Below are 19,331 nucleotides of genomic sequence, written 5' to 3' on the forward strand. Positions count from 1 at the left end.
TACAAGCACCTGGCCACATAATGCAATTCATCAAGACATTTGTGGCCGAAGCCGAAGAGATCCAGGTAAGGCAAACACCACCGTAGGATGTTCGGACGTCGACTACCATTTCATATTGGAGGGTTCGGTTAGATATGCACTAAAGGATCACCTAACTCTATTGGGTTTGCATGTGTTAAGAGAGATTTAGTCGATAAAATGCATTTTTTAAGTTCGGTTCATTCAAAACCAAATATGCAGTTTTTCACCGCGTGGGATTTTGTCTTCCACCAGGCATGGAGTTATGGTTGATTGAAATTGTATTGGCTTCTATTCTAACTTCTGACGAATACACATCATTTCTGAATTTTTGATGATTTTTTAGCAAATGAATGCTATCCACCGAAGTCATTTCAGTTTTAATGGTTATGTTATTTTTAGTTCCTCATAACTGCTGATAAGCTTCATGTTATTATATTACATATATCCAAACGTTTCTTTTCCATCATTTGTACTATTACCTTCCAACCAGACAATGTAACCCACCACTTTCTCATCATAGACTTACCATCTCCTCCACCCTTCGTATTCAATGCTTGCTTTACTCATTTTTTTTAAAAAATATCAACCAAATAAACCAACAACAGACCTAAGGACGGGCGCCGCGTGGCGTCGCTCCTCCACCTGCTAGTTAGGTTTATTGCAGGTGTTCTTCTTGTGTCCACCAACACCACAGTACGAGCATTTTGCTTCTTTCCTGTCCTTGCGAGGAAGATTACCCCTTTGCGGACACGTAGTACTCTTGTGACCTGCTCCACGGCATATACTACAGAAACGAGTACGCTTGCTTGTCCCACACCCATCAGTATCTTTTTCATCGGGTGGCTGTTTGCATTTTATGCACATTGCGCCTCGGTCATCATATGGAGGCTTGTCCCTGCTGATAGTCGGCCGTCCTAGTTTACGCTTTTGTTCTGGAGGCCGTAAGCCAGCAAAATTACCAATTGCACTTCCCACCGCATCAGTCCCTTCACCACTTGCAGTTTGATGTAGCAGAATTATTTCCTTTCCTTTTCCTTCATCCTATTGGATTTTCTCATAGAGCCCCATCCTATCGTGCACAGTGGCCATAGGTGTCAGTGTATTCATTGCTCTCTTCAGTATATCCATTGCACACTCATATGTCTCTCTGCATTGGCATCACCTAGACGGACAACATCAAGCGCATGGGTGTATAGATTTGTGTGTCTAAATGTTATTGAGTTGACACTAATATTATCCTTCTGGATATGTGCGAGATGATCTTGCAGCACATCCCTTGCATCCTTTGTCCAGCGCTTGAGAACGTGCTTTGCTGGTATCTGATCCATTCCAAGGAAATCAAGGCCCTGTACACAGTTCTTTGTATTGGTAGTTATGTTGTAGCAAGAATGCACGCAATATCAGATGCATGCCGTGCAATGCTTATTTATATTAGCTTCAGCACGTGGCAGCACAGCAAGCCCGCGTGTTCAAAAGTATATAACTCTGAACCATTTGTCGTGCTTCTCCGGGTGGTCTCGCCGCGCTATGTTTTCCATCTGGTTACTTCTTCTATCTTGTATTGGTCTGCTTCATACAGGACTTCACCAAATTTCTCAAGCATAGCTCTTGTGTATACACTGCTAGCGTGCATCTCAAGTGGTGTGTTCATTCTCATAACTGGTGAATTCTGTTTATGAAACGAGGCACAAAACCAATGTTACGCAAGTTCAGGTAGCAAGTACAGAAGCAATGTTGAGAATGCAAGCTAAATTATGAACGAAAGTAACAAACATAGTCTTGCGCTAAGGCACACCTGTTAGCAAGGTTTGTGGATGTTTGTCACCCATCATGCGGATAAACTCAGTGAACACCCATTGAAATGTTTCTGCTGTCTCATCCCTTACAATACTCCTACGAATATGACACTTTGGAAGTGGTTGTTGACTCCAACAAACAGCCCGAATGGCATATCATACATATTTGTATGGTATGTTGTATCGAAAGTTATTGCATCTCCAAAGTAATGGTACGATGCTCTGCTTGCCCCTGTTGACCACAACAGATTTCGTATGCGGCTGTCTGTGTCTGGTTGTACTCTGTAATACAAACCAGAATCTTTGGATTCCAACTCAGCAAACACTTCAATTTTCTTTCTGACATCATCATCTGATTGACCTCGGCTAATCTGTCCACAAAGCCCCCTTAATGCCCTCTTGCTGAAAGGCACGTTGCTCATGGAGCCAAAAAAATGATTAAAGAGTATGTGCAGAGATGATATTGGAATGAAGTACTCACGGAGCAGCCGCAAACTACTTCCTGCATACATTTTCTTCTCTTGATGTTCAGTCTGCTATTTCCGTATCTAACCCCCGAAACCAATTTTCTAAGAATATAGATTGTAATAGTCGCATGATTGTCCAACGGAATCAAAGTTATCTCCAACGGCATGTATTACGATGGTGTCCCTCACTTTCGTGGTGTCCTCTTCTTTTCTGCATAGCTAGTTAATGTTTTTTCAAGTGCACTTATTGTCCCAGCGTAGGGGGCGCTCAAGAGGTGCACGACCGACAGGGACTCTGTTCAAATAGAAGATGTGTCACTAATGCAGAAATTACATTCTCCTACACAAGTATTAAGCCAAGCCATACAAACATTGCACAAGTAGTAAGAATAATGCTTTAGCTTTTGGAGCAATGTGATTTTTTTTACTTCTATGGTAAATGAAGAGTGATTTGCTTTATTAATGCAGCAGTTGATACCTCTTGTCCAGCCAGGGTCCTCAGGGTCTTCTTTGCTGGTCGACTGCTCCGAGCTCGGCGCTGACAAAGTGAGGCCTTCGCTGCTGCTGTTCAGACCAGAGTTCGGGTGGTTGTGCAGACCAGAGTTCGGGTGGCTTCAGCTTCCATTATTGCCTCGCCGCCACCAAGATCCGGCAGGGGAATCTGCAAGAGGAGCGCCAACAGCAGCAAGTTCAGAGTCAAAATGAAAGCGGACAGTAATAGGCATCGCGAATCATAGAATAAGGAAGGTACCTATCAACGGGATCTGACACAAACTCGAATCTGCTGGGTATCGCCTCCGCCGGCGCTATTGCTCTGCTTTCTATTCTGCTAATGGGGGGCCGGTGCTAGCGAGAAGTGTCTTTTTTTTTCGTTGCTCGCTTGGGGGAGGTGGGGGATGAGAAGGACCCCAGGTGCCACGTACGCACATCACTCCAACAGATCGCCATTTGCCTGACGATCCGGGAAGGTGTGGACCGGTAGTCTCGTCATGTACTGTTGGAACATGTAAACCCTGCCATGACGGGATCGTTATGTCAAGCGACGGGGATCACCGTACATTACTGTTCCAAGCTACGTACGTCTGCTTTGGCCCTTCGCTCGCATTCAATGCCCCGTAACACTTGCCATCGTTTGATTCGTACACTTACCGTGAGCAGGCGAGGCCGTGTGCACCATCGCCGTTCTCGTCAGAAAAGCTCATTAATGCCAACGATATATAACACACGAGTACTCGTCTTTGCCTGATATAGGACAACACATATTAGAGCCTTTGGTTAGCTCCACTACCATAGTACCATCAAGGGCCTGCACTGCATGACGCATGCAATTGTAATGTAATGAAGCTGAGCAGCAGGATGAAGAGCTATCAACAGCGCCGGTTAGTCTCCCTCACACCTGCATAGTAAATGAATTAAAAAAATTACTCTATGCATGCATATGGCCGTCTAATTAAAGAATGACATAACCGATTAGCAAACAGGGCGCGCTCCAAGGGTCGGAGCGTAGAATAAGCACAATGCGCTCTGGCTCACTTTAGCGCATATATATGGATCATACTAATATGAATTGGGAACTAAATAAATGGACTTACGAACTGAATACCAAAATAGTACAAAGGAACAACATCTCGTCAGTCTACTCCCGGCTAGCTATAGCTAGGCAGCCGGATCGATGGAAAACACCGGCCGGCGAGGAGGTAAGGGCAACTCGTGTATTTTGCATGCATTGCAATGTGATGTGATGTAGTACATGGTGGCGGCCATGAGGAAACACAACTCTTGATGTGATGTAGTACAAGGTGGGCACCGGATACCTACTTTGTGACGCAGACTAGCTTTGTTCTGGATGCTGGTTAGTGTTTACCTTTTGACTTTTTTTCCGTTATCTTGATAATGGAATCGGTGCTGGCCGGTGATTGCTTGCAAAAAGGGTTACTCCACCAGACAAAAGACGGAAAAGACACCAAGGCCATTTTATATAGTTCTAAACAGCCACAGGTTTCCTTCACCATTCCCTCGGCTTGAGGCCTCCTTTCCCCAAATTCGGCTGCAAAACCACCATCTTTCCTCCCCCCGGTCTTGATCTAAACATGTACCACCGTCATGCCAAGCGCCACCGCGACAGCCCCGACGAAGCGCTCCCAACCCCCAAGCAGCCCCTGACGACGACCACGACCCACTCTTTCGCCTCCTCCTCTTCCCCTGGCGTGCACTTCTTCGTGCGCGCCACCGACTCCAAGACCATCGTGATGCACACTGCGCGGGCCCATACCGTCGCCGTCGTGCTCGATAACTTTGTCGACTGTGGCTACGGCCCGGACTTGCACCTCCTCTATGCGGGAAGGCGGCTACAGCCAGAGGCCACCATCGCGTCGCTCGGCCTCCTGCCCGACTCCACTCTCCACCTCAACAACGGCATCACCGACACCCCGCATCACTTCATGGCCTGGCAGGTAGCGTCACGCATTGCCAAGGCCACCACCAGCTCTATTGAGATTCTCGACATGCAGGTAATGGAGTACATCGCTTTCTTTGATCCCAGGTGCCAGCGAAACCGGCATCATCGTGCCGAGGATTACATCCAAATATTCCTTGAGTCGGGCGCTGCCATCACGCTTGTTGACCTCTACCTCTCAGATGTCTCTTTATCCCACACGCAGGCCGAGCGTGCCATCAGATGCTTTCTCAGCATGGACCCTGCATCCTTACCGTCTACTGTAACCCTCATGACGGGCTCGGACCCTGCATCCTTACCGCCTAGTGTAATGTTCGCGACGGTGCCTGTGCTGCTCGAATTCTGCCGCTTGCTTTCTTCAGCCGCGGGAAATGGGGATTCCCTCTACAAGTCATGCCGTTACACACTTGCATCAATACTCTGCTTGCCCTTCTCCATGCTCACTTCCACGAAATCGCCAACCAGGGTCAGAGTCCTCCCGTTTGCCAGAGAAGTAGTTGAACTGGTGCTGAATGGACTTGCGTCAGAGTCCATGATGGTGTCAAGGACAGACCTTGAAGAGCTCTCAAACTTCTTTAAAGTGCTGTGCCCAGTGATGCCCGACGGGCTAATGCCAAATAATATTTACAACATCTCTCATAAGCGTGGTGACACATGGATATGGGAGTTACACGAAATGTCTATGAACTTGTTGAAAATATTGGATGAGTGTCTCTGGAGGCTGGAGATGAATCTTCCATCATCGTCATCCGAGAGTAGGGGTTTCATAGAAAGTCAACCAATCTGGGCCAATCGATTACATATCCTTGCCGTATTGGAAGAACTGAATTTCATCTCCTCGAAATTCGAGGATGTGGCGCACAGCCTACGGTTCGTGTTGCTGGTACACAAAGCACCTCTCAATGCACTCGTGCGTTGTTCCAAGAGGAACGAGCATCTTCACTGGCTCGTGAAGCATAAGGATCTGCTTTGCTTCGAAGCAAGAAGGAACTTCGTCTTAATGTTGTTTCCTGAGGGGGAGGAAGACTACGGGGTGCCGCATGAGATGTTGATCGACCGGTCACGTTTACTAGATGAGTCCTTCGAGTATATCACATGGGAAATCCTAGCGAGCTTCACAGTGGTCTGTTTATCGAGTTCAAGAATGAGAAGGCTACTGGCCGTGGCGTTCTGAGGGAGTGGTTCTGCATGGTTAGTCAGGCTCTCTTCAGCCCACAGCAAGTTCTCTTCTTGCCTTGTCCTAATGATCAACGGAGGTTCTACTTGAATGGAAGTAAGTTCCCTCGGTATTACCTTACCATTTTATATCCAGCTATACTGGAGTAGCTCGCAGGTTGACCAGTTTCTTTTCTTACATCTGGGGGTATATGTTTTTCTGGATAAATGGTGATTTTACCAACTCAAGATTTAGCATCGAACGGATAGAAAGCATGATGAGTAATATACCGGGTATACTAATCACTCCATGTTTAGTGTATTTTTTTTCTTGGAACTTGCATTCGGTATATATGACTGCCCACTACATACGGGTTCCCCAGCTCGCTTTGACGGATCTAGGTTCAATTCCCCATAGTATACAAGGGCCATATTCTTCTATAATGTCGGATGTCCTTGAAGGGACATATTCTTCTCAATTTAGAAGAACCAATGATCGCAATCGGTCTTTTAAAACAGTCGCTTAGTATTTGGAAAATAATGTTACTATAGAAGGTCTGCGAATCATATGGCTGCTTATTGGGCTACATTTTCACAAAAATAATGGACGGTTGTTATTTTACCAAATATGTACCAGTTGGCACGCAGCATGCATGCTACCGATCGCAATCGGTCTTTTAAAACGTTATTGACACTACACTGGTGTCAAAAACGTTCTTATATTATGGGACAGAGGGAGTAATTAACATACAAAACCACTAGACCACTTGTTCGAGTATATTAAGGAGATGCTGCACTAACTTTAGCGTGTCTGTCCCTATTAGCACATATGTATGTGCTGGTATAAGTTATCCCAGTGTGCCCTAGTCTAGTCATGGCCAACTTTTATAGCGCATGTCAGGTGTGGAGAAGTCCATATATAGTGCCGAGGGTGTAGACAGTTTTTGTAAAACAATTGTGCCAACTGTTTCTTCCTTACTGTTAAAAAAGGTTTATTCATATCTAGCAAGTAGTCTTTTTTAATATCCAATGTACAGATACCTAAATAATCTAATAACAAAGATATCCAATGATATTTGTTTTGTTAGGGCATGTTAAATGCTTTTAGACCGGAGGCTCTAGATGAGCCCAACTTTAAACTTGCAAAGCCCTCAACCGGCAAGGACACAACAACCAACACACTTATCACCAAGAAAAAAATGGGGGTTACCCCCCAAACGACCGATACATGCATTGTGCTAATAGAACAGCTCACAGGACAAATACAACACATGAAAAATTGAAACAAAAACTTAAACATATCCTGAAACATCAAGGTCGTCATCCACCAGAACCACTCGCATCAATGAAGCCACACCAATCTTAGGGGAGGCATAATTTTATTAGGAACAAGCCCCGGTCCACTCTGATTGGATGCCCCTAGACCAAATGCCATTAGTCTCCGCCGCAGAAAAAGGTTAGTGACTTCTCGTCTTGGATCAAAGAATGCAAAGTAGTTCACCCTAGAACCTAAATGAGCCATTTTCGACTACGTTGCCTAGGGAAGGGAAGACAAACCACCCATCACACAAATCGTGCTATACTCGAAACCAACCTTCGCCCACAGCATAGTCACGCGGAAGACGAACATTGCCAGATGAATTCGTAAGCCTAAGAAGACAAAGAGCACTGGGCTCTCGCCATCCTTGAAGCACTATTGAAGCCGGCGAGGAGAATAATTTTCTCTCTCACCTTGTCTCAAAGGCAACAAACCAAAGGCTTACAGGGCCTCAAGTTGGAAAGAACACCAGTATCCAGAACCAGTCGGATAAGAAGTAGGGCACTACATCAAAACTCGCAATAATGAAACCACCACCACTAGCCACAAAAGCCATGTCATCTCAACTACCACGATACCCCTGCGGTCCACAAACGGTGCCTCAGGGAGGTGTAATATGTCATAGCACAAGCATCGCCCAAAGCAGGACCAAGGTTTTCACCCATGAACAGGGGAGGAAACCTCAACGGCGCCTCGAAGGAGGGGGCGAAACCTGCAACATCATCATTGTCGTTGTCTCTTTGGCCTATCAAGGGTTTCCTCCCGGCCCTGAGAACCTCACTTGTCCTTTGAGTCTTTGACCACCATTAGGATTCGGTGAGAATGGACATGCCAACCTCCATATTCATTGGATAGGATGAGAAATATGTGGATATCAACTTGTCTTCTAAAACATGACACAATGGCGAGCCCGACGGCCGCAACCTCCATCCATCAGACCCACACCACCCAAGCAAGCCACGGAAACCGACCGAGTAGCCGTGATGTGCATTGTGACGGTGCCGCCATCTCTATATGGGCCGTCGCCCCGGTGTCTCATACGCTTCCCATTAGAGTGAAACAATGAAAGAATCACCACATCTTCCTCAAAGTTGGGAGAGCAGGAGAGAGGGGCAAAGTGGCGGTTTTAGTGTTGGCCGCCGAGTCACCACAAAAGGTCGACACGCGAGCCAAGGGGGTCACTCTAGCACATGTTCAAAACATGAGCTAAATCAATAACCCTTTTATCCACAGATCCTATATCCTTTGATCAATGACTTGCATTTAAAATTCCTATTAAGAGAAAGATTATCATTCTGCTCTCTACCTTGAACCTTGCACGGCGGCACCCAGAGGATATTTCTGTTAGCAACTGTGTGAAATAACACTAACCATACAGGTTAGTACAGAGTTGTCCCTTGTCATTAAAATTATTCATTAGACTGTGTGAAATAACAATAACCATATAGATTAGTACAGAGCTGTCCCTTGTCATTAAAATTATTTTCTATTGGGATTTAAGATAGCAAACCGCTGTTTTATAGCGAGTTAATTCCCCTAGTGCTTAAATACAATAGAGGTAATCTCCCACTGGAATCAAAACCATATGAAAGTGATTATCTGGTTAAACTAACAGTCCCTCCATTTTAGATATAAGGTGTATCAGTTTTTGTGCAAATCAAACATGTTTATGTTTGACCAAGACTATAGAATAAATATCACGTCTACAATAATAGAAAAATATGAAAATACCTTTCGTGACGGCTCTAATGCTACAAATTTGGTACTGTAAATATTTGTAATTTTTTTTCTAAAAACTTGGTCAAACATACACGTGTTTGACGTTTGAAAAAACTAATACACTTTATATTTCGAAACCAAGGGTGTATCAACCAAGTTTTTTACCATGTAGACATATACTCCCTTCATTTCTAAGCGTAAGTCTTTTTAGAGCTTTTAGTATGGACTATATACAGATGTATATCAATATATTTTAGAGTGTATATTCACTCATTTTTCTTTGTATGTACTCCATGTTGGAATATCTAAAAAGATTTATAATTCGTCTATTTATTTTGAAAGGCAAAATAGTACTATACTCCGTTAACCTATTTCCATTGGGGTGATCAAGGACTCTAACGTTGCCGAATTTGCCTGTCAGAGTCAGATATCAATAGTTCAGCTTTTTTTTGTGCAAGCAAGTCCTTGGATACATTTTTGTTCTTTTGAGCCCTCAGCTACCAGTTTTAGCTTTGGTTGTCTAGGCCCTTTTGCCTACTCGATTAAAGAATTGAGGGCATGACTATAAAGAGTTCTAAATATGGACTGCTAACTATTGCTGAAACTTTTAACATGTTTTCAAAATATTATTTGTACTGATATTAGGTTTTTTATTTAAACGTTTTTGTTGTTGCTAATTTACTGTTTTGGTGGAAGCTTAGTAAAGAACATCCACAACTCCAATACTTTATCCTTATAAATTTCATTATGAATACTCGTTGCTGAAATAAAGCCCATATGGTAGATACATTGGTTATAATGAGGATGTAACTAAATATTCTTTAGCAGTGGATTAATTACAACAAAAGTAAACCGTACAAACAATAATTAATAGTTAGTAAAAACAATCCTCTGTTTCTTTTTTTCTACTTTTTGTGGGGCCTTTCTTTGTTCTTTTTAATTGTGGTTCTCATGCATTCAATATCGATGCAAAAATAATAGTTATGTCTGGCAAGCAAGATGGTATTGACTGAGTATGTGCTTTGCAGCATCTGCTATGGACCCACTCCACCTGGAATACTTCATTTTTTCAGGGCGATTAATTGGATTAGCATTGATGCATAAAGTGCAAGTAGGAATTGTTTTGGACCGCACATTATTCTTGCATCTTGCTGGGAGAAGTATTACATTGGAAGATATTGCAACTGCAGACCCTATCACGTATGCAAGCTGTAAAAAGATTCTAAGATGGGTGCTGCTGATATTGATGATTTAACTCTCACATTTTCCCGAGATGTTCATATCTTAGGGACTCAAAGGAATGTTGATATTTGTGCAGGAGGGCAGGATATCTCTGTGAACATCAGTAACATAGATTATTACATTGATCTTCTTATTAAAAATATCTTTGTTGACTCTATTTCTAATCAGCTAGCTAAGTTTGCAAAAGGATTTAGTGACATATTGGCCAATCCGGAACTCAAGAAGGTATTTTTTGGGTGTTTGGATCAAGAAGACTTTGACCGAATGCTTGGGGGAAACAACAACAGTATAAATCTGAAAGATTGGGGATCACATACTCAATATAATGGCTACAAAGAAAAAGATCGCCATGTTAACTGGTTCTGGAAGGTATATCGTGTATCTCTGTATACATGCACTAAGTCATGAATTTTCATTTGGTTTTAGCCATGCCATGAAATGCTTTAATCCGGGGAGTCCCCCCTTTTCAAAAAAAAATGAAATGCTTTAATCATCTGCTCATCCCACAATCTCAATTTCTCATGGGCAATATACAACCTCTGACTTTAATTCCATTTAGACGTAGGACGAAACATTGATACCGTGATCATAGATTAACCCATGTTCTCGATTTCTCATGCGCAACATACCATCTCTTACTTTAATTCCATGTAGATCTAGGAGGAAACATTGACACCATGATCGCAGATTAATAGGTGAGGTATATATTTGTGGTACATGTGCACAAGAGATGTACGGTCACAATCATAATATCCATGTGTCCCTTAAGATCAATTCCACTTTGTGATACCCAGAATTTTGTATGTGTCATCCTGTATATTATGTTCCCAACGAAAATGGTTGAACTCCTTCTATCATTGCTAATTTTTTTCTCCTTTTGGGTCCAAATGTGATTTCGTGACCGAGGCAAGTGGGTGAACAGAGTCCGGCCAGCCTTGGCGGTTGGTACAAATAACTGATGTGATCTTGTGGCACTGAAGTGCCATTGTGAATGCATCGTATTTCTAGCTTATTGGAGTTACACAACAACCACAGTACTCATTCTAAAAAGAGAACTGTTTTACTCAACGAAAAATGTCAATAGCTTGTTACTTGGTACAATTAATCCATGTGCGCTGTTATTTTGTGTAATGAGATGAGTACAACTACCCCTGTCTGTGTCGACTGTTATATTTCACGTGTGTTAAAAATTTCAGTTCAAATTTGTTTATCTTGTATGTTATGATTAGCAAAGTTATCTATTCACACTGCAGGCTGTCGAGAGCATGCCAGTTGAGCAGCAGAGGCAACTTCTCTTCTTTTGGACTTCAGTGAAATATTTGCCCTCCGAAGGTTTTGGTGGACTGAGCTCAAAACTGTACATACACAACACATTTGAGTCAGCTGACCATCTCCCATCCTCGCATACATGCTTCTACCACCTTGGCCTCCCTCCATATCCAACCCTCAAGGTGATGCATAACCAGCTGCAGAAGATCACACAAGAGCATGTGAGCTGCAGCTTTGGTACGGGTTAGATGCTTCGTTGTGGAATCCAAACTGGTATATTTTGTACATATATACTTCCTCTGTCCCATGATGTTATTACATCCGATATACTTGTATATCTGTTTCAATGACATCTTATATTATGGGACAAAGTGAGTACATCTGAGATAGTGCCAATCATATGTATCTCATTAAATCATATCTATTATTAACCACTTGGCATGGTTGGTAAGCTATATAAAAAACAATAAACAATGAATAAAAAACATGTATGTTATTAGAGCTTAAGAATAGTGTGTCATGGCTTGATTTGTATGTATGGAAAGTTAGCGTTCTGGGTTGACTTCTGCTGACTCAACGGTGGATACTAAAGCACAACCCTTTTTGTGCATGGTAATACGTGTCTTATTCATGTATCATAAGGATTCTAGTACAAGCCACATCCTTGAAAATAAAAAAAATAGTACAAGCCACATACACACTGACATGATAAAACTAAAAAACAACAAAACACCAGTCTTTGCACAAAGGAACAACAGTTAAGAAGTAAAATAACAAACAAGACCGAAAAATCCTCTGAGCTTGACACCAACGCCCGTCAACTGCCTCTGACACCACCACAGCAGACAACAAAATAAAAAGATGAGGATCACCTGCATAACCGAGCTCGACGCGGCTCTATCACTGATATGCAGCTTTGTAGACCTTCAAGGTGGCTTTCCAAGGCAAAACCATAATCATCAAGTGAAGGAGACCGGGGCAATACTCCGGACATGCCATCAAACTCCAAATCTAATACCCCCACATGACTAAGACATCGGAGGAGGAAACCATACATGCGTCCATGAACCACGAACCCATCACATGATCCACCATCTTACAGATGTCTTCGATACAGACCATAATTTGCAGCCGCTCCTGGACTGCCTTCCAAGCTCTGGGCCGGCGCTGGAGCGCAAACGCCGTCGCAACGGCCCGAGGAACAAACGTCCACCATGAGGATGCCGCCTCAACCATGCTTCAATACACCTCCCTTATATCTATTCATTTACTTTGTGTTCTATGTACGACATCACGTATGTTTGGTTTCTTTTTAACACATGCATTCCACTTTGTCTAACCCTAGGCCGCGTCTTCTGCTCGAATTCTTTTCTCCCTGTCACCTTTCTCCGCCACCGCCGACTCTTCTACGCACCGTAGTACGGACGTCGCCGATGCTTCTCCACGTCGTACTGCCGCCATTCTTTCTTCTGCACCAACATGTCGCTGTTTCTCCAAGTCGTACTACCGCCTCCGCTTCTTCGCGTCATACTACCACTACTTCTGGACGACGCCACGGAGATGGATGTTGAAGTAGTGGAGATGGAGCAAGCCAATGACTGGGAGAGGGTGGCCAATATGTTTTATTTTCCCCATGGGCGGAGCCAGAGTGATGCTCCATTAATAAAAAGTTAGATCAGGAAAGAAGAGTGCCGTGCATTGTGCATTATCAGCTATTCGGCAGACTATTTGGGACTGAAAGACAACTAATAATGTAGCTAGCTGCATGTCTTACTAAGGACTATTTGTGATTTCTTTATTCTTTCAGTTGGTTGCTGTAACCCGAGGAAAGAATCTGCAAGGAAAAATGGCAGTGAGTGAGTTTTGTATGTTTCTCCATGATTCACTTGTGCCTTTTATATTATTCAGTTGGCTGTCCTTACTCTGCTTGAAGAGGAGGAGAAGAGAAGAGCAAAATCTGGAATAAGCACTGTAGAGTGAAGTGTGTTTTGCGAGAGTTGATGAGGAAGTCTAGTTTTGTTTTGTTTTGTTTTGTGTAATAAGAAGCATTGTCCCTTCAGCCACCAACCATGAAGCAGGAGCTCATGGCATTTGCAATGTCCGTCCGAGCCACAGCCGACCCCGGGCGCAGGCTCCCTGGAGCAAAGGATGTAGCGGAGCCAAATGAATGCTGCTACTTGAATTAAAAGCTAGGTCGGCTAAACAAAACATATATCATGATGTTGGCAGCAAACAAGTTATGGTGTAGCTGCATGGAGGCTGAAAACTATTTGTGATTTCTATCCTAATTCAGTTGCTTGCTGTAACCTAAAGAATTTCCAGACATAATATGCACTAGGCGAGTCATGTATGTTTATACAAGGCAGGTGCTTGGGCCTCATTTCATTGTAGCCTTAGTTCTGAATATTGGTCGTAATAGTGCTATTAGCTCTCAGCAATTTTTAGAGAAGAGAGAGATGACTGGCAGTACGTCGAGAGTGTCTTGTGGCAGTTCAAGTTCAACTGATCGTTTTGGCTGTACCACGACAAGTCAAATTGATAGGCTTCATTGATCGCAACATTGGCACCTGGAACTGTTGTGCCTACTTTATTTTGTACCCTGCCAAGTTGTTGCAGAAGAGGACTGAACGGAGGTGAATGCATGAAGTTGTCCCTACTTAGAGAAAGCATCCTCCAGAAATTTAGACTAGTGATCTAACATCAGAACAAAATCAAGGCTTGAAAAACTCACAGGCATCATAATGAACTTCCGCTTCATGCACAACCAAGGAAGAAGGTTCTACAAACATAGAGTCACAGGCCAGGTGCTATGGTTGCTGCTCTGCTCCCCAAAAGGATTAATGCCATCTGCGCTTAGACCAAACCATACGCTCCTTGCGTCATCTGCAAACTCCTTCCCGTACTTTCTTTCGATTTTTCTCCACTGCGACCCGTCAGCGGGTACTCTCAACTTTCCGTCTTTCTTACAGTCTTCTCTGTGCCATCGCATCGCCTTGGCATGCTCTTTGTTTTGGAACAAATGTTTCAACCGTGGTATTATAGGAGAATACCACATCACCTTGGCAGGAATCTTCTTCCTGGGGCGCTCGCCCTCGACATCACCAGGCTCATCGCGGCTGATCTTATAGCGCAATGCACCACATACCGGGCAAGCGTTCAAATCCTCGTACTCACCGCGGTAGAGGATGCAATCATTAGGGCATGCATGTATCTTCTGCACCTCTAACCCTAGAGGGCAGACAGCCTTCTTTGCTTCGTACGTACTCTCGGGCAATTCGTTGTCCTTTGGAAGCATATTCTTTATCATTACGAGCAACTTTCCAAATCCCTTGTCAGATACACCATTCTCTGCCTTCCATTGCAGCAATTCTAGTGTGGTGCCCAGCTTTTTCTTGTCACCTACGCAATTCGGGTACAACAATTTTTTGTGATCCTCTAACATGCGCTGCAACTTCTTCTTCTCCAAATCACTTGCGCAGTTTCTCTTTGCATCGGCAATGGCCCGACCTAGATCATCAACGGGCTCATCTGATGCCTCTTCTTCAGCTTCTTCCCGCATTGCCGTCTCAGCTTCTTCCCGCATTACCGGCTCAGCTTCTTCCCCCATTGTTGTATCATCGTATTCAGGGAACCCATGGCCAGGATAGCTGTCTCGTCCTCTTCTTCTTCATTGTCTTCCATCATAACCCCTCTTTCTCCGTGCTTGGTCCAAACATTATAGTGGGGCATGAAACCGGACTCCAACAGGTGGACGTGAATGGTTCTTGACATAGAGTAATTGTGACCATTCTTACAGCCAGCACATGGACAAGGCATAAAACCATCTGCCCGCTTGTTTGCCTCAGCCGCAAGCAGAAAAGTATGCACGCCCTCAACGAACTGGGGAGAGCATCGGTCATTGTACATCCATTGCCGGCTCATCTTCATTACACAACACCGAATAGACCAAATTAATACAAGTTCATACATAAAGTTCATACAACACTTAAATGCAACAAACAAATAACTCTCTAGCTAAAGCATTTAAATGCAACAACAAATGCGATCAAGATCGCAACTAAGGTAACAATTGATCCAACAGCATAATGATACCAAGCCTCACTATCGATGGCATATTTTCTAATCTTTCTATTCTTCAAGCGCATTTTCTCCATATTGATCTTGTGATCATCGACGACATCGGCAACATGCAACTCCAATTCCATCTTCTCCCCCTCAATTCTTTTCAATTTTTCTTTCAAGTACTCGTTTTCTCTTTCAACTAAATTTAACCTCTCGACAATAGGGTCGATTGGAATTTCCGATTCACATACCTCCTAGATAAAAATATCTATGTCAACTTGATGGGCATAATTTGTCATAAACACGAAATGCAACAAATAGTTTTAAAAGAGAATATACCACATCCGAATCATAACAAGGACGAGGGCCGACGGGGACGGATATCAAAACCATGGCACTATGTATAACAAACAACGTACGGGTAAGATAATTATTACATGATTAACTATATATCCAAATCACACAAACATCAAATTTTTATATAAAATTTCATGAACAAGAGGCTCACCACAAGGTGGTGCCGGCGACGGGACGGTGCGGGCGATCGACGGTGGTTACGACGGAAATTTAGAAGGCACTAAGTAAACCACACCTACATATGCAAACTAAGTGTTATTTTTGACCTCAAATTGCATATAAATCAAATACTAGCACATATATATATTTCCTTCCAAATTACTAAACTCACAAATTAGTAACTATATAAAGCATTGCAAGAGCTAATCTAGCAATGAGAGATGAAAGGACAAAGTTGCTAACCTTTGTGATCACTTGAATGGATGGGGGCCTTCAAATCTTGACAAATTTTGGGCAAAATGTGTGATGAGCTCGAGGGGAGAAGAGGAAGAACAGAGAGGAGAGGAGAGGGGAAAGGGGGAAGAACAGAGCGAGCTGGACGAAGGGTTTATATGCAGGAGGACCTTTAGTACCGGTTCGTGCCACGAACCGGTACTAAAGGTGCTGGAGGGGGCCCAGACTGACAACATCCTGCCACCATCCTCATTAGTACCGGTTCGTGGCACGAACCGGTGCTAAAGGTTAGCCACGAACCGGTACTAATGAGAGCGGCCCGGCTAGCCATTGGAACCGGCACTAATGTATGCATTAGTGCCGGCTCTATTACAAACTGGCACTAATGTGCTTCACGTTTGACCCTTTTTCTACTAGTGTCAGGGCCATCTCCTCCATCAAGGCCACCAGGGCTAGGTGGCTTGTCCAAAGGGGGAGCAGAATCCACATTGAAGTAAATCAGATACAGTTCTTTCTCAATCTCAATCAGTCTTTCCTTTGGAATCTTGGAAACATCTCTAACTGCAATCTGAACCTTAATTTTTTCATAGAAACTCCTGAAGATCTCATGCCAGTCAACATTAACCAAGATACCAAGAATGGGAGCTACCTGAGAAATGACTTTCCAAGTAATTTCGTTGGCAGGAACTCCAATCACAGAAACCCAGACTTCCTGCAGCTCAGCATAGGAGACTTCCATCCCATCCCACTTGTCAAAGGAAACAGTGACTCCTTTTTTCCTGAGATTTATTGAAGGCAACTCCACCAGATCCTTGACCTTTTTATGTGGGGGAATCTATCCAAGAACTGCTTGTCAGATAATTGCCTCATTTGCCAAGGCCAGTTTGTTTTCTAGATTTCAGAAAAGTTCTGCTTTAGCTCTTGCAGAGTAATAGTTCCCTCCTCAATAACAACAATAGACACATTGGATAGGTTCAACCATTTACTAGCATCATTGTCCTCAGCTTAAATATGGAAGAAACCCAAACCAGAATTGGCACTCCCATAGAAGTGAGTAGCCTGAGGCTTAAATCATTCAACACAGTTATCATGTGGTGCCTTGTTTTTGGCATATGAAGCATCTCCTTGGAACCAAACAAGTCCCAACATAGTGAGAAGGCTCACCACAGTTGTAGAAGATCACATCTTTGAGCTTAGGATCATAATTCACCACCATCTCTTCATTCCTGGCTTGACCACCATCAGTTTTATCAGAACTGCCAGCTCTTTCCTGATGTTCTTTCTGTGAGGAGACACTTTTGCGGTTCTTCTTCTTTGGCTGAGCCAGGGGAGGCTGCTGTTGTTGGGAGCTAGATTGGCCTTCACCATACCCTTGGATAAACTGTGTCCCTCCCAGGAATTGACCAGGTGCAATGTCAAACTGTTGCTGCTGCTGCTGGTGTTGAGGATGCATAGGTTGCAGGCTTTGCATAGGCATAGGGGGAAGATATTGAAGTGGCCACTGGCTGAACTGCTGGAACTGACCTCCTTGCCATGGTGGTTGCAGACCCGGGAAGCCTCCCTGGCCCCCAAACTGCTGCATATGCGGAAAGAAGCCCGCACCAGCAGATCCATTCTACCCCGGCGGCCCCTGCTGCTGTTGCTGTTGTCCCCCCATCTGGACAGGGATTTGACCGCCCGTGGCTGGAGGGGGAAGATGGGTTTGTCCACCAGCGGGGCGATGAACTCCATCACCACGGCCTTGCCCACCTCCACCGCGGCGGCCTCCACCCCTGCTGCCAGCCATCTTCCTCACAATGTCAGCGTACGTCTCTCTGCCCGCGCTCCCTCTCCACAGATCTCTCGAGAAGCTAATCTGCTTAGGAATTGGCAGCCTATCTGATCTTCCCACTGGGTGACAATCCTCAGCAGTAAAATTCTAAGCAAGGAACAACTCCTTCTTAACCTAGAACAGGGAGGAGGAGGACGGAACCCTAACCCTAGGTTTTGGGGAGGGGATCGACCAGAGTTGCCCATATATCTCCACAACTTCATCGTCATCTACCTTAGAAGGCGTTAGACCCGAATACGCTTCCACCGACACATCCTGACCCTTCCCGAGCCCATCCAACGCACCCAGGGAAGCGCGTGCCACCCTCAGACTGCCAGGTGGGCCACACCTCCTCTGCATCAGGCCATCTCCATCGGTCATGGTGAGCGCCCGCCGGCATGGCGGCTTCCTCGCAGAAAGCCGGAAAGGCGACGGCCGGCACAGCGAGGCATCCAGCTGGGGCGCCCTCCTGGCTCCTCCCAGAGGAACCCGCATGCGCCCGACCACCACCTCACCAAGCGGGGAAATCTCCCCCCAAGTCACCACTGAGCTCGTCGGAACGGCCTCCATCTCGCCCGCTGGATCCTTGAGGTTGACGATGCTTCCGCCGCCGCCCAATCCAGGACCTGGTCTGGATCTAGCGACTGACTCTGCCAGAACAGACGATTGCTCTCTTCCTCGTTAATGTATTTCAAAATCCTCTCGACCAGGACCGATTTGGCCTCCTCCGCCCTCGCCGCTGCCCTCACTGCCGCCTTCTCCGCCCTGGCTTCCGCCTTGACCAGAGCCTCTAGCTCCTCGACCGACGGCGCCCCTTCGCGCGCCCCGTGGTTCATCAATCAGATGTGGGGATTGAACTCCGTGGAGCACAACCCCCAGCCCTATTCCTCGCGTCGCGGGGGGTGCCCACGAGGTGAACCTCGAGAGGGAAGCACCAGGAGTCGCGACGCCGGCGAATCTAGCCGTCGAAGATCGGAGGTGGGGTGGGGTAGTGGGGGAGCGAGCCGGAGGCGTCGCGGGAGCGGTCATGCGGGAGCGGTCCAATCTAGAGATGATGAAAAGGTGATCATCAGTTTTTCTTCTTCATCGGCGGTGAGGGAATCGCATTTGTGTACGAGTCTAACCCTGAAAGAAGTCTTGGAGATATACAGCTCAATTTGCTATGGAACCAATCCGACTCAACCTGGAACTTATGGTTAGCCTGTGACGTGCCCTACATCTATACACATATATGCGTCGACAGAGATTTCGATCGAAACCTTACCAA

General features: G+C 44.9%; 1 pseudogene; it reads left to right on the forward strand.

The window, feature by feature from the left end:
- The first annotated feature begins 4,363 nt into the window (after window positions 1-4,363).
- Window positions 4,364-13,628, forward strand: LOC123158811 (E3 ubiquitin-protein ligase UPL5-like; annotated as a pseudogene).
- The last annotated feature ends 5,703 nt before the right edge of the window (window positions 13,629-19,331 follow it).

This window comes from Triticum aestivum, chromosome 7B (assembly GCF_018294505.1).
Source record: "Triticum aestivum cultivar Chinese Spring chromosome 7B, IWGSC CS RefSeq v2.1, whole genome shotgun sequence".
NCBI lineage: Eukaryota > Viridiplantae > Streptophyta > Magnoliopsida > Poales > Poaceae > Triticum > Triticum aestivum.